The sequence below is a fragment of the Camellia sinensis genome, chromosome 4, assembly GCF_055761805.1.
Source record: "Camellia sinensis isolate YWXY chromosome 4, ASM5576180v1, whole genome shotgun sequence".
NCBI lineage: Eukaryota > Viridiplantae > Streptophyta > Magnoliopsida > Ericales > Theaceae > Camellia > Camellia sinensis.
Window position 1 is genome coordinate 26,040,364 of NC_138964.1, and position 15,555 is coordinate 26,055,918.

A 15,555-nucleotide genomic window follows, 5' to 3' on the forward strand; every position below is an offset into this window, starting at 1 on the left:
CGTTTCATACTTCAAGTGATGTAACGTTCCTCAATTCTCGGTCGCTGACGCTCTTGATCACACATGATAGAGTTTTAGGCTTTATGTGTTTATCTGTGCATTCATTTTCATATTGAATTGTGCAACTTTGCCTCTCGGCCATCATGCATTGAAATGCGTGATTGGTGGCCCGAGGGTCGAGAACCTACACTCCCTTGAGTTAATGACATGATAGGGAGGGTGGTTGTGCACACATATCTTGCAAATACATTGCCATGCCCTTTCTTGCTCTCTGTTGCAGAAAATTGGGATTCAACAGCAACAACTGGCCAGCCAGCCAGAAAAAGTAGCTGGCCAACCACTTTTCTGGTTTTTCAACAACCAAAAGTGGTCGGCAGGTGTTCCTAGAGACCAAAAGTGGTCAGCCACCCTCCCACAGGATTCCCAAGGTGGAGTTTCAGCTTTCTGGAGCTTGGTGCAAGTTTCTGAGAACAAATGAAAATAGAGGCAAATCGGGGCATCACATTGGATTTCCAAACGAGGCGACCGGGCTTGCATGCATTCCTCTCCCTCTGAGGCTCCTGATTTACTTCTTTCCTTAGTTGCCATGCTTAGATAGCTTGCTTTTGCTTTGGTTTGTACTTTAATTAGTTAATGTGTTAGCTATTCAATTCATTTTGTAATAATTAGTTAACTAGGATTAGTTAATTAATTTGTTGTGTAATAATTAGCTTAGATTAGCTAGTTAGCTCTTTATTCGGTCCCTCCCTCAAGAGGGTGCAATATTGTAATAAGCGTGCGTGTGTGTGATGCATGTCTTCCAACCCCCATTTCTTTCTCCCTTTTAATTCACCGCTTACGATGGTTAGTTTTAGGGCATGTTTAATTTAGCATACCTTATGCTCGTATGCGTGCATCCATTCATCTGTATTGCATGCACCGGGGTCGGCGCATCATACTAACTACATTGTATTTCAATTCCAATTTGAATGCATGTACCAAGTTGCATCTCACATGGCATTCTAGAATAGCCGAGCCTATTCTAGTTGCATTTTTGCATGTGCTGCATTAGCCTCATGGTAAGCATGCTTTCATGGCAACATTAACACACATGCAGTATGTTAAAGCATAAACACTCACAGTGTACTTCGAGCCAAAACAAAGAACTAGTTAGAAATCATGCATGATCCTAGTTCATGTTAAGATAGGTAATGTAATGCTTTTGTAACTTTCCATTTATTTATTTTTATTTTTTTGTGGTTGTAGTTCCTGTAACGCCCTCGAAAAATTAACATTAAACCCACCAACATTGACATGCATTAATATAAAAGATAACATCCTTCTGTTCATCAGAGTAAATCATTAAAAAAAAATATTACATGCTAGTAACCAAAGCAAATGCCTTACGGGCTTACAGCTTTCCAAGTTAACACTTGGTTACAAAAGAGAGTACTAACTCAAATACACATTAAGCCCTTGGCTTGATTTTACAGGTAATACAGCAAAGGATTTTTTTCAAAAAAGACAAAAATCACATTTCGGTGGTTTGAATATGTGTTGATGATATCATTTTTGGATCTACTTGTGATGATCTTGTTGTTTTTTTCTCCAAATATATGCAAAGTGAGATTCAAATGAGTAATATGGTTGGTGATTTGTCTTGCTTTATTGGTTTGCAAGCGAAACAAACTAATCATGATCTTTGCATATGTCAGTCCAGGTATATGCTAAGAACCTTGTTAAGAAATTTGGGTTGGATTATTATAAGCAACAAACTTAGTAAAAGACTTTTTTGTAAAAGATGTGAATCCAACTCTATATTAGAGTATGACTAGGGGTTAGTGTTGGCATCTGTGTTAGGTATCAGTCAAGTCCCAGAGAGTCTCACCTTTATGTGGTTAAATAGATTATCATCAATATATCCAGCCCGATTACTATACAATTGGATGTTTTTACATTAGGAACAACCTTGTAGCTTGGCATAGCACAAAGCAAAATGACATTTTGCCTAGGCAGTAGCCAACGTTGGTTGTTTGGACAGCAAATAGCAATTTGACAACTATATTTGTTAGTATCCTTGTAAATTTATAGTAATTGTTTTCCCATTAGTGAAAAAGCTAAATCAACAACAATTGATACCAATTTTTGTTTGATATTCTCCCTTTTCTATTTTGTTTGGTATTTTTTTTCCTAAATGTAAGCAAAATTTTACTAAATTATGAAGCAAAAATTTTATTTTATCAACATTTAGGCCTTGTTTAAGATGTGGTTTTTTAAGTAACTTTTTGGCTTTTTTGCTAAGATGTGGAGAGAGGAAAAACTAGAGTGTTTGGGAATATTTTTGATGTTTTACGGAAAATCATGAAAAAAATTAGAGAGAAAATGAAATATTTGACTTGGGGTTATTTGAGATAATCTAAATAAGTGTACTTTTTGACTTTTTATAAAAAGATGTACATAAAGTAGTAGAGAGATGATGTGACCCAAATAAATGCACCTATCTAAATAAGTGCACTTATAGTCATCATGCCAAACAATCCCATAGGGGTTGTTTGGGATGATTGATATAAGTGCACTTTTTGACTTTTTACAAAAAGATGTATAGAAAAGTAAAGAGATGATGTGACCAAAAAAAAAAAAAAAGATGTGTATAATACACTTTTTTTTTTTTAAAAAAAAAAAACTATTTTAGTAACTTTTTTGCTTTTAGACTAAAATATTGACGTGGTAAACATCGCCTTAATTGGGGTCCTATCTATGGGGTTCTTTTAGGCTCCTTTTTAAAGCCTAATGCTTAACGTGAGGTGTTTTTATCTTTCATGAAGCGAGTCATAAGCATTTTGAAATTTGGAACTTTTACATTTAGTAAATATATTAAATATTTTAAAATAGTAAAAATAAACAAATAAATATAAATGGTAAGTATTTTTCAATTCAAGGCGTCATACATTTTACTAAACTTCATCTCATTAAAATTGAAATTGACATTCTTAATTTTAATTTCACTTCAATGTTAACTTTGTGTATTTTTTTTGTTTGTCAATTACTTGATTTTTCCTATAGAACATAGTTGCAAGAGGAGTTCCTTTTATTTTATTTTGTTTTATTACTATTTTAAAGTTTAAACCATCTACTAGACAAAATTTAAAAATAGCCTAAGACAAGCTCTTCACACACACACACATACGTATATTCCAAGTATGCTTTTGCACAAAATGCATATAAGGCACATTTAAGTTGTATATTTCATATTGTGATGCAGAATTTTTTAGGAAGTATTACCTAAAAATTTAAATTTTGATGCATTTTGCTTCAACCCTGCCTTGAAAAGTATAACTTTTAAAATTTTACCTCTAAAAAGTCAAGGTTGCCCTTGGCTGGGGTTAGGATTGCCTGAGGTGGTGGGTGGCTAGTAGTGGAGAGACGTCGTAGATGGTGCTCGATAGTGACTAAGTCATTGGATGGTCAATAAAGGTGGTAGTTGATAGTAAGAGGTTCATGTGGGCAGTTGTCGAAAGAGGGGTGCCAAAGGTGTTAAAGAGAAGATGAAATGAAAAAAAAAAAAACTTATTTTTTTCAATGTTTTCATAAATTTTAAAATTTTTGAAAATTGTTACCATTTTTTGAAGACAAAAATTCACAAGAAATATTTTTGTGTTTTGTTATTAAAACAATAATATGGAAAGAAAAAAAAATTATGAAACATGACCTTTATTTTTTGGATTCAACTTTTCTCTAGTTTGAGATTGGACTGGAGGGTGCTGTTGGGGCTTGGTGGGCACAATTTTGGACCCATCTCAATGATCCAAACTGTTCAATATGGAGAGCTCGTCGACTACTTCATCCTTATAAAAATCACGTTGATTGAATATCAATAGCCACTTGGTCAAATTGAATTCAAGTCCGATGAAGTACCTATCGATGTTCGATCAACGTGATTTTTTTTGCAAGGATGATGTAGTATATGATCTTTACACATTGAACGATTTGAATTATCAAAATAGGCTCAAAGTTGACCCATCGAGCCCAAACAGCACCTTCCAGTCCAAGATCGGATTGGAGAGAAGTTGGATCCTATTTTTTTTATTACTTCGTTTATCTGGTTGTTTTAGGTTGTGTTGGGAACTCGTGGGAAGAAAGAGAATAATAGAAAGTAAGGTGGTGTTTGGTTACCTCAAAAATAAGCTGCTTACTTGGTTATTTCAATCACCTCACCTCACTTCACCTCTTTACTTTTTTGCACGTCTTTTTGTAATAAACAAAAAAGTCAAAAGGATAAATTTTACCCAAACACTCACTAAATTAGAGAGCAAGTGTAGTAAAAATAAATGTTGAGTTTTACAAAAATAAATTAAAAAATGGTCATGTTTGGTTTGATTTTTAATTTTTTTTTGAAATTGTTTTGATAAAATGAAAATTAATTGGACAAAAACATATATATATAAATAATTTTTATTTTTTAATTTTTTTACACTCTAAAAATAAAAAAATAATTTTTTTACCTAATTATAACTATAATTTTTGAATTTTTTTCTTCAGAAAAGAGATTTGAAATTGTTTTCCATTTTTATTAACTTCCAAACACAGCATTAAGTATCAGTGGCTTTAGATAGGGTTGGGACTCATATTCTAGGCCTCCACATTTGAAGGCTTGATTTTCTCACACACAGTAGTTTCTTGAATCCTCAAATCAATAGATCCCATATCTGAGCAGTCCAGTACTTAGCATTACAGGGTATCGGTGGTTAGAGTTAGGGTTGGGGCTCATATTCCAGAGAGCATCCATTCTCATTGCTCCAAGCTTGGTTCCAACACAGATCTATCTTTGGTGTGGACGTGAAAGGTATCTCTCCACACTCTAACAGAGTTTTTTTTTTTTTTGCCAAAAAAGAAATTATGACTATTTGTTGAGTTGGGGATTCTCTATATTTATTACTTTAGAAACATGATTAGGGCTTTATTATTATTATTTTTTAAAAGAATATGACCAGCGCGAGTTACATTTCATAATTCCTTGCTACTCTTCATGACCAAAATCTCATTTTTTTGTTAAAATGCTATTTTTTCTTCAAAACCCTTAAAGCAAAGAGCTAAAACACCTTGCAACTTTGGTGCTGACTGTTTCTTAATAGGGTCTGTCTTTTCTACTTAATGTCGCCTCACAATTGGGTAGACTGTTTCTTATCAATAGCTTGCATTTTGAATCAATTGTTTGGTTTTTAATTAGAACGAAACTAATAGTAATTTCTTGCTTGTCTGGAATATGCTCAGAAATCCAAAGAGCCCTCCAGTTCGGATGGAGAATGATGTATAATGGATTTTTATTGTAGGACTTGCCATATCTATTTGAGTGTCAATCCTTAGAATTTGAGGCTGCCAACAACTATAATGCTCTGTCATTTAAAGCCTCAAGTTTCATAATTTGTTAAATTCATTGATTTTTTTCTACTTTTATTATGCACGCATACATAATGTCAGTTTCATTTTTTCATTTATTGAAATTCCATTTTATAACACATTACTAATGTTAGCAAACAGTTCACCGACATATAATTCCTCTCTCTCGGCAAACCTATATGTGGATATACCTAGCTGTTCGATCCATAATCTAAACCTTTTCTTATAAAAATCTAAAACATAAAAAAATTCTCTAGATTGGAGTGCTATATGACTTATATTACAGAAGCATGATAGGCATGGCAGTTGACCCATGTGATGGGCTTGGTTCGAAGTAAGGTCCAACGAAAAAGTTTAAGATTATTGCAGGCTAATAATGATATTTTACACTGGTGCAAGTTGCTCTCTCTCTCTCTCTCCCTCTCCCAGCTATTAGTTATACAACTTTTTCACGATGTTGGTGCCTTTTCTATTGGAACTTAGAGGAGATCAGGACACATCGAATTTCATGTTCAGATTTAAGTTGGCAATATGTCTGAGGAGAATTTTTTTGACTTTGGTGGATGAATGTAGGCAGCAGCCCCTTCCCTTGCCTGTATATGCATAGACATTTCATGGGTTTCTAATCCATACTTGTTTTGCTATTTCTCTTACATTTATGTGAATTTTGAGTCCATTTCTTGATGGGTTTTGCATTTTCTGCCATTTTAATGAGAATTTGAGTTTAAATTCCCTTCATTTTCTGTGGGATGTGTTTTTTTTTTTTCATATATTAATTGAAGTGTGGTAACTGATGGGTTTGCTTGTAACTGATGTGGATGTGGATGTGGATGTGGATGTGGCTAGGGTTGTGGTGGAGGAGATTGAGTATATCTATATTTCATTTTTAGCTTCTGTATTTGGATGTTGTTTCTGATTCAATTTTAGCTAAATGGGTGAAATCTTGTGTTGATTATGATGTGGCTCAATCTTATAGTCCATTGGCCTCTGTTGATCATAAAACATTATCGAAAACTCTAGTATAATGTGAGTATATTTATTAAATTAGCTAAGGAAATGATATTTCATTTTTGGTAGGAAACATTTTCTTGTACAAACCAGCTTGGCAGTTCCAGTTCCAGCTCCAGCAGCAACAATTCCATCAGCAACTGCAGAGCACTCTTCATAACTGCAGGTAACTTTTTCCTCTCTCTCTCTCTCTCTCTCTCTCTCTCTCTGTGTCTGGAAATTGTTTGCAATCTCTCATTTACCCAGCTTTTATTCTTTGAGTAGCAATGAAAGGACATCAATGAACTTCTTGCGACATAACTATGACTAGACTATATTCAGCATAAGTCAGATAGGAACCTTTATTGATTTGATCATCTTCATCATAGAACAAGTAGCAATAAGTTGACAGCATATTAAGTTTTCAGTAGATGGTAATTATTTTTGAGAGTGTTACTTCTTAGTTTGATTCTGAATGTTGAATTAAATATAAACTATAAGGACCATAAGGTATTGAAAAGAAGAATAATAACATTCAATTTTATACGTATTTGGACAAAACATTTGCTGCTTTAAGTTTTGGATTACTTTCTTTTTTTTGTTTCACTTGGTTGAGAAAAGACCATACTTTGAACATTTTGCTTGTTAGAAATTTGAAACCATGTTTGTGTTGTTACCTTGTGTTTAACAAATTGAATTGAGCTTCCATTTGACAATTTCTTTCCTACTTATTGACAAGAAATACGTTTGTTTATCTAGCCAGCTTTAAATAAGCATGACACGAACATAACGAGCATGTGATGGTGTTATATATGTTGATACACACGTTTATCTTTTATTATTTATTAAAGGATGTATATGTATATATGTAAAACATGGACTGAATTATATTTGTTTCTTTATTCATTCAATAGTTTTGCTGGAATACTTATCTATGTAATGATTGTGAATGCTCAAATTGAGTTAGATGTTTATATGCTTAATGTATTCTAATTATATGACAAGATCATCAAAGCCTCGACATTGGCTATATAGACAATTTTGGAGTTAGAGGCTTATATGCCTACTGTATTCTAATGATATGACAAAATTATCAGACTCCCGACATTGGCAATAGACAATTTTTTTTTTCTTTTTTCTTTTTCCTGAGTGTTGGCCATGGATATATACATACATATATATATATATATATATATATATATTGGTACTTATAAGAACTTCATACATATGTTAACTTAGGTGTTAGGGAAAGACAGGCCCCTCATAGGACTCTAACTACAAGTGTGGGGTGACCTTGCTGGTGGCCTTCATATTTGGATAGATGGCTTTTTCAGCTGTAGACAATTTATTGATTGTTATCATGTAATTTATTTCTGCTTGAAAAAGTATAAATGGAAGTCAAAATTAATTAGCATCTATAAGAATCTCCGTTATTAGCATGCCTACATGTTTATCATTTTTTCCCCTCACATTATCTTGTGATATGTAAAGTATGCCTAGTTTAGTGAGAGTAACAATATGTAAGATTTTGGTTTATTTCCTACTTCTTTTTGTCACAATTAGAATATAAATAAAACATGTACCATTAGCTTTGGATATAGAGTTACTTCGAATTTGTCTTTGTGGATATCATTTCTTTGGATTCAGTTGTATGGTTGGACTGCATTATACTATGTTTGGTTAAAATTTTGTTTTATTTGGAATTTAGTTAAATATTTGAGATGATTGAGAATAGAATGAAAACATGTATTACATGAAACAAGTTGTTGATAAATATATTTTGAATGGTTGAGAATTATAGATATATTATTATATTTATATGAGTAGATTACAACTTGTGGGAAAGTATTTTTCTGAATAGTTTTGAATTGAATAGATATATATATATAGATATAAATATAAATGGGACTATTGGGTGACTAAACTTTAGTCGCCAAAGGTTCAATTTGACATTTGCCTATTAAACTTTTAGTCGCCAAAGGTTTAAATTTTGATTTTTGCCTACTAAAGTTTTAGTCGCTAAAGGTTTAAGTTTTGACTTTTGCTTATAAATATTTAGTCGTTAAAAGTTTAAATAAAAAATTATTCTACTTTAAAAAAAAATATATGAATACTAAATTTAAAATATATGGCGACTAATGTAGTCGCCAAATGTTTTACTTTTGGCTATTAAAAATATTTTAGTTAGCAAACATTAAAAGTACTTTTGATGTCGAAGTGTTGGTCGCAAACATGGTGACTAAATGTTTTTAGTCGACAAAAGGTTTTGGTGACTAAAATAATGCTTTTAGCGACCAATTTTTTAGTTGCTAAATGTGACATTTCTTGTAGTGATCAACGAGAATTTCTCTTCTATACATTTTAACAAATACTTAGGTGCCGTTTGGTAACACTTACGTTTTCAGTTTTCTGTTTATATTTACAAAAATTTTAAAAACTCAAATAAAAACTTGTTTGATAAAATTTTTGATTTATAAATCAATGGTCTCAGTTTATAAATTTGGCCAAAAAATTAAAATACAAAAAATGTGTTTCCGTTTTGAGTTTTCAGTTTTTTTTTTTTTACCACCCAATACTAGTCACCACCCGCCACCATTTTCACCATCGTCTTCCGCCACCACCACCCACCCCCCACCCCCCCACCACCACCACCACCACCACCACCACCTGCTACCACCACTCACCACCCACCTGCCACCACCACCCACCCATTGCCACCACCACCACAACCACCACCCACCACCCATCTGCCATCCACCCGCCGCCACCCGCCACTACCATCCACCGCCCGACACCACCACCTGTCACCTACTTGCCACCACCACTCACCACCCACCTGCCATCACCATTCACCACCTGCCACCCACCACTACTAGCCACTAGCCACTTACCACCCACCCACCCGCCACCACCACCTACTACCCACCACCACCACCCATTTGCTACCACCTACCACCGTCACCCACCCACCCACCCACCACCACCACCACCCGCCACTACCCGTCATCCGCTACCCACCACCCATCACCCCGCTACCACTACCCCCACCACCACCACCACCACCACCACCACCCACTCGCTACCACCCACCGCCCGCCACCGTCACCACTCCACCACCCACCTGCCACCACCTACCGCCACCCACCTGCCACCACCACCCACCACCCGCCACCACCACCCACTCGCTACCACCCACCACCCGCCATTGTCACCCACCGACCACCACCACCTACCCGCCACTACCACCGACCTGCCACCACTCACCACCACCTGCCATCCGCCACCCACCTGCCACCGCCACCGCCACCGCCACCGCCACCGCCACCACCCACTCGCTACCACCCACCACCGTCACCCACCCACCCACCACCACCAGCTACCCACCACCCACCGTCACCACTTTCTACTACCGTCTTCCGCCGCCACTTGCCACCACTTGTCATTTCTCACTCTTTTTTATATTTTTAAATTTTTTAAAATATTTTGTCAATTACCAAACGTGTTTGCAGTTTATGTTTTTTTAAAAATAAACAAAAATCAATTTATAAAATTTTTATAAATATAAACTGAAAACGTAACGTTACCAAACACACCATTAGCTTGCAAGAATTCAAACTTAAATCAATTCATGCCATTTCTTCTAATTTCAAGCACCTAAATTAATTAGATTATTAATCTACACATGGGTTCTTCAAACAAATCATTTTGTGATGAGATGCGATGCCTAGAAATGACTAAGTGTCTAGAAGTGATCATTGGGTGTAAGTTAGAAGGTGAAGTTTTGGATGTGTGGAATGTGTTAACTTTGTAGCCAAGAGGTAAATCCTAGTGAGATGTCTAGGTGATGGGTTTGACCCTTTGATTTTGTGTGTGTAATATCTCTTGTTAGCTAAGTGCCTAGGGAAGGGAAGGTAAAATTCTAGTGGAAAGTTTACTTAATAGTTAGATCCTTGTAGTTCAATGGTGTAAGGTGTTGAATTGCGTAGACCTGCACTGCATACCTAACGATTCGAACTTTAGGTGCTTGTGTTGAATTGGGTGTGTCTTGGAGTGGCCATTTGAGGCTAAAGATTCTAGAGTACTCGGTTATGAGCCAGATAGATGATTATTCTTGTTTGGTAAAGTTGGTGATTTTGGGTGGGAATGGCGAATGCTTGGGGGATTAGAATGGCTTTATGCCTTGATAGTAGCTTTGTGTTTTAAGGTTGGCTTTATGCTTAGAATGCCATTAATGAGATGCATGTGTTCTCTTTTTGTAGCCTTAGTGCCTAGGTGAGTTTATGTAACTTACTAGAGATAAATGAACAACTACTTCTTGGACCAATTGTCTAAATGTAGAGAATGGATGAGAATGTAATTGTAAGTGAAATATATGTTATGCGTGGATGTTTGTATATATATATATATATATGTATGTATGCTTGAGTTGTGTCAGATAGTGTGCGGTGTTGCGTCATGGGCTATATATCTCTATGTGAGAGACATGATTAGGAATGTGACAATTGGTTTTATGTTAATTAGGGTGGGAACGATATTAATCTTAAATTGGGTGGTTACCCTTATGGTTGAGTTTGTGGTTATGTTTAGTGGTGTAAACTTACAAACACTGGCCGTCCCTCACGACTCCAATATATATATCACCCTGTCCACCTACCTAAACCGGCGTTGTTCATCTCGAAAAGCACAGATTTGTGCATGATGAACACGTCCACATCCCAACCCAAACCTGTGGTGGTGACCGTGGTAGATGAAGGCAGGGTAGCCTTGGTGGAGAAGGGGAGTGTTAGTTCAGTGCCCGAGGGTTCCGTGGACTTATTTGAGGAGGAGTACAACCCATATTGTTACATTGTGCCGACCAATCAGGCCAAACCAGAGATGGAGTTGCCAACGGGAATAGAGGTCAGTGGTCTGAGAGGATGGACCAAACCAGGTATTGGATGACTTAGCCGACCTCGAGAAAGATATCAACAATCTGCAGTTCTTCGATGAGCAAGATTTGGGAGATGTACACATTGACTGGTTTAATCTGGATGGGTCTGTGAACAATTCTGGGTGGCTAAGTGATGAACCTGATGTGGATGAAGGATTTCAACCAAAGCTGGAAGAGCAAAAAATAAGAATTGTTACGAAGGTCAGAATGGCTGAGGACAAGGGGAAGTTGCCGGAGAGCACCGGTATCAAGAATTTAGCTCAGGAATCGAGCATTGTTAGCGTTGTTGATATAGAACAAAAAGCCGCACTGAAGCGATTCGAATAGGAAAGTGATGAGAATAGTCAGAAAGATGAAAAAGCCAAACACCCTGTGGGGGATGACTACGATGCAAGAGTGATTACAACGAAAGCGGACAATTGCTTGTCAGTTGTTGGAGGAGTATGGTGGAAAGATGATGATCTGTATCTTGTCCACAAATTGGGGCCAAGGTCTGCCAGACAATACTTGGTATTCTGAGGAGGTGGATCATATGACTAGAAGTGGGCGGTATTTCAAACCTCCACACCTGGACCAACCTGAAGCATCCAGAAAGGATAAGGAAGCTGAAAAACAGAAGGACAGGCAATTGGAGGAAAAAGCTGTACTGAAGCAGCTAAAGAAGATCCAAGCTGACATATCCATCTGGGGTTTGCTCATGGCCTTGCGAGTACACAGGCAAGCTATCCTGTCAGCAATGGATAAGGCCAAGTTGTCTATCGACACAACCCTAGAACAGCTAGTTGGACTCGTCTTCCCAGGAGGTGCTTCACCGACTTTGACCTTCTCAGATAAAGAATTGCCGCCCGATGGCTCTGCGCATAACAAACCCTTACATATCTCAGTTGAGTGTAAAGAGATGTGGGTGCCAGTTGGATTGGTTGACACTGGGTCCGCAATCAATGTTTGTTCCTCTCCCACAGCCTATGCTATTGGCTTGAAGCCAGCGAATTTTGTACCTACGGCCTAAGTGATTCGGGGCTTACGACAATACGAGTAGAGAAGTGATGGGAACAGTACAAGTTAGAGTACAGGTTGGCCTGACTCAACAGGATATTGAGTTTTACGTCCTAGATGTTCCGGCTACTTTTAACTTATTACTTGGGCGACCCTAGCCGCACGAAGTAAAAGTTGTTTCTTCCACTTTGCATCAAATGCTAAAGTATCCCATGGGAAGAGGTGGCCATTGTTTTCGAAAATTCATCCATATATCCTCCGCCGAAGGTCACTACACCTGTGTTGGAGATTGTGCACAGCGAGGAGGATGTTCTCCTGTCTGGACTAACCTTGGCTGAGGCCCGGGTGGTGCAAAATATCTTGGCTATCGATGAGGGAATATATATCAGTGCTCAATCAGTGTATCTCATGAACAAGCTACAACATATACCCAGGATGGGATTAGGAAAGAGCAGTCGGCATATACCCGGGATGGGATTAGGAAAGAGCGGTCAGAAGGGCGTTACTGCACTGGCTGATGTGCCACATAACCCACATACCTTTGGCTTTGGCCACTTGCCTACCAAAGAGGACTGGGTTCGGAAAGGGAAGGAAATGGTAGGAAGAGCCAAAGCTAAACAAACTGGGAAGCATTATGAACTTGTGCATAGGCCAATTTAGGGAACTTTGAACGATCGCTTTATCCGGGAGGGAGAAGACTTCCCATTTTGCAGCTTTCCTGAGCCATGGTTGAACTCCGAGAGGCAGCGCCTACGTGGCTTCGACATTTTCTTCGACTTACAGCCACAAGAGGGCGAAGCCACAGAGGAACAGACTGGATTAACTCCTGAGACTTAACAGAGTACAGAGGGTGAGTCCAACAACAGTGAACTTGAGATAGGAGCAGCACTGGTATGTCTCCTTTCGGATCCTCCGATCAATCTAGAGAGCTTGGGGGATGACCTAACCGTTTCCATGATCGGAGACCAATCAGGTGTGGACCCTTCCTATGGTATTCTGGATGCATCTAACGCACCCTCTCTCGTTTGGCAACTAGAGAAGGGCTTTTTGTCTAGCAGTTCTGAATCAGGTAGTGAGCCAGAATCTGATTCCACAGAGTCTGTGGAGTCGAAATCAAATTCTAGTTCTTCTGAGTCTAAGTTCTGATATTCCTGGGGTTGATAACCCGAATGCCGTTGTTTTGTACAGGTCGTCTTTTTTCTTTTCTTTCGAGTCCGTTGTAATCGAGGAATTGGATAGGATGGATCTTTTGAATTAGAATGCTACGACAGATTCTAAGTACTTTTCTGTGCCTCTTGTTTATTATATTGATCATGATTTTCAAAATTTTGGTGAAAACGATGAGGAAGGAATTCCTCTGGTTTTGAAACATTTGATTGATCGAGAGAAGGAGAGGTTTGTAAAACCCCTTGTTGATGAAATCATTGTAATTAATGTGGGTACTGAGAAGGATCCGCGTCTGGTCCAGATCGGGTCCACGTTGTCTTCGGAGGAATGCGAGCACTTAGTCGCTTTATTAAAAGATTTCAAAGTTGTTTTCACGTGGTCCTACGAAGACATGCCTGGAATCGATCCTGAGATTATGCATCATCGAATCCCTCTTAACCCTGAGGCCCGACCTATCAAGTAGAAGCTTCGCAGAATACGCCCCGATTGGGCTTTGAAGATTAAGAAAGAGGTCACCAAGCAGATAGACGCTAGGCTTTTGCTAGTATCTGAGTACCCAATTTGGTTGGCCAACATTGTTCCAATGCCAAAGAAAGACAGCAGAATTCGGGTGTGTGTGGATTTCAGAGATCTAAACAAAGCCAATCCGAAGGACGACTTTCCTCTACCGCACATCGATGAATTGGTGGACTTCATCGCAGGCCATGCACTGCTTTCCTTGGTGGATGGATTCTTCGGGTATAACCAGATTTTGATGGCACCCGAAAATAGAGAGAAAACTGCCTTCACCACGCCGTGGGGAACCTACTGCTACAAGGTGATGTCGTTTGGATTGAAGAATGTGGGGGCTACCTATTAACGGGCTACAACCATAATTCTGCATGACATGATCCATAAAGAGGTTGAGGTGTACGTGGACGACATGATTGTCAAGTCCAAGGAAAGAGAGGGCCACTACACCGCCTTAGAGAAATTCTTTCAACGGATCAGAGAGTACAGATTGAGGTTGAATCCACAAAAGTGTACCTTTGGCGTAACAGCAGGGAAAATGTTGGGATTCTTGATTACACAAAGGGGCATCGAGGTTGATCCTTCCAAAATCAAGGCCATCTTAGAAATGCCACCACCAAGGACTAAAAAAGAGGTGCGAGGCTTTCTGGGTAAAGTGCAATTCATAAGATGGTTTATTGCAAAGTTAACCTTGACTTGTGAACCACTATTTGGTCTCCTGAAGAAAGGAAAAAAATTCTAATGAGATGACCGATGCCAATTTGCCTTCGAGCAGATTAAGCAGTATCTACAGAATCTGCCTGTGTTGTCGCCGCCAGAGCAAGAAAAGCCATTGATTCTGTATCTATCAGTAACGGACACAACGATTGGATGCATGCTTGCTCAGGAATCTGAGGACAGAGTGGAGAAAGTCATTTACTACTTGAGCAAGAAAATACTGGATTATGAAACCAGTTACACCCCTTTGGAGAAGGCTTGCTTAACCTTGGTATGGGCCACCAGGAAGTTGAGGCACTACTTGTTAGCTCACTCTGTAATTCTGGTTTTGAGATTAGATCTCATTAAATATCTCTTCGAGAAACCAGCACTTATGGGTAGGCTAGCCCGTTGGTTGCTTCTTTTCTCCGAATTTGATTTAAAATATGTGATTCGCAAGTCTGTCAAGGGGAGAGCAGTAGCAGAGTTCCTAGCAAATCACCCAGTGGAAGGGGATGAAGAGGTAGAATACCTATTCCCAAATGAAGCTATTCTGCAAGTTGAAGAAGAGATTTGGACAATGTACTTCGACAGAGCGTCTAATCAATACGGGTATGGGATAGGGGTGTTACTGATAGCACCCGACGATTCCCACATACCTTTAGCCTTGAAACTCCGATTTAAAGTATCCAACAATGGAGCAGAATACGAGGTGTGTATCGCTGGTTTTGAAGTCACCCTGGAACTAAGGGCAAAAAGGTTGGACGTCATCGGGGACTCGAACCTGGTTGTGTCTCAAGCAAAAGGAGACTAGAAGGTCAAAGAAGAAAGAATGAAGATCTATCACCAAATCCTGGACGTTCTAATTCCTCGGTTTGAGAAGCTAACCTTCA

General features: G+C 38.3%; 1 long non-coding RNA gene across 1 annotated transcript in view; it reads left to right on the top strand.

Moving 5' to 3' along the window:
• Window positions 1-4,595: 4,595 nt before the first annotated feature.
• The window catches only part of LOC145823281 (uncharacterized), a 34,936-nt gene continuing 23,976 nt past the window's right edge, over window positions 4,596-15,555 (top strand). Inside the window, exons 1-2 of the long non-coding RNA XR_014365566.1 lie at window positions 4,596-4,822; window positions 6,454-6,550. This is a non-coding gene — a long non-coding RNA (uncharacterized LOC145823281). The remainder of the gene's footprint in view (window positions 4,823-6,453; window positions 6,551-15,555) is intronic.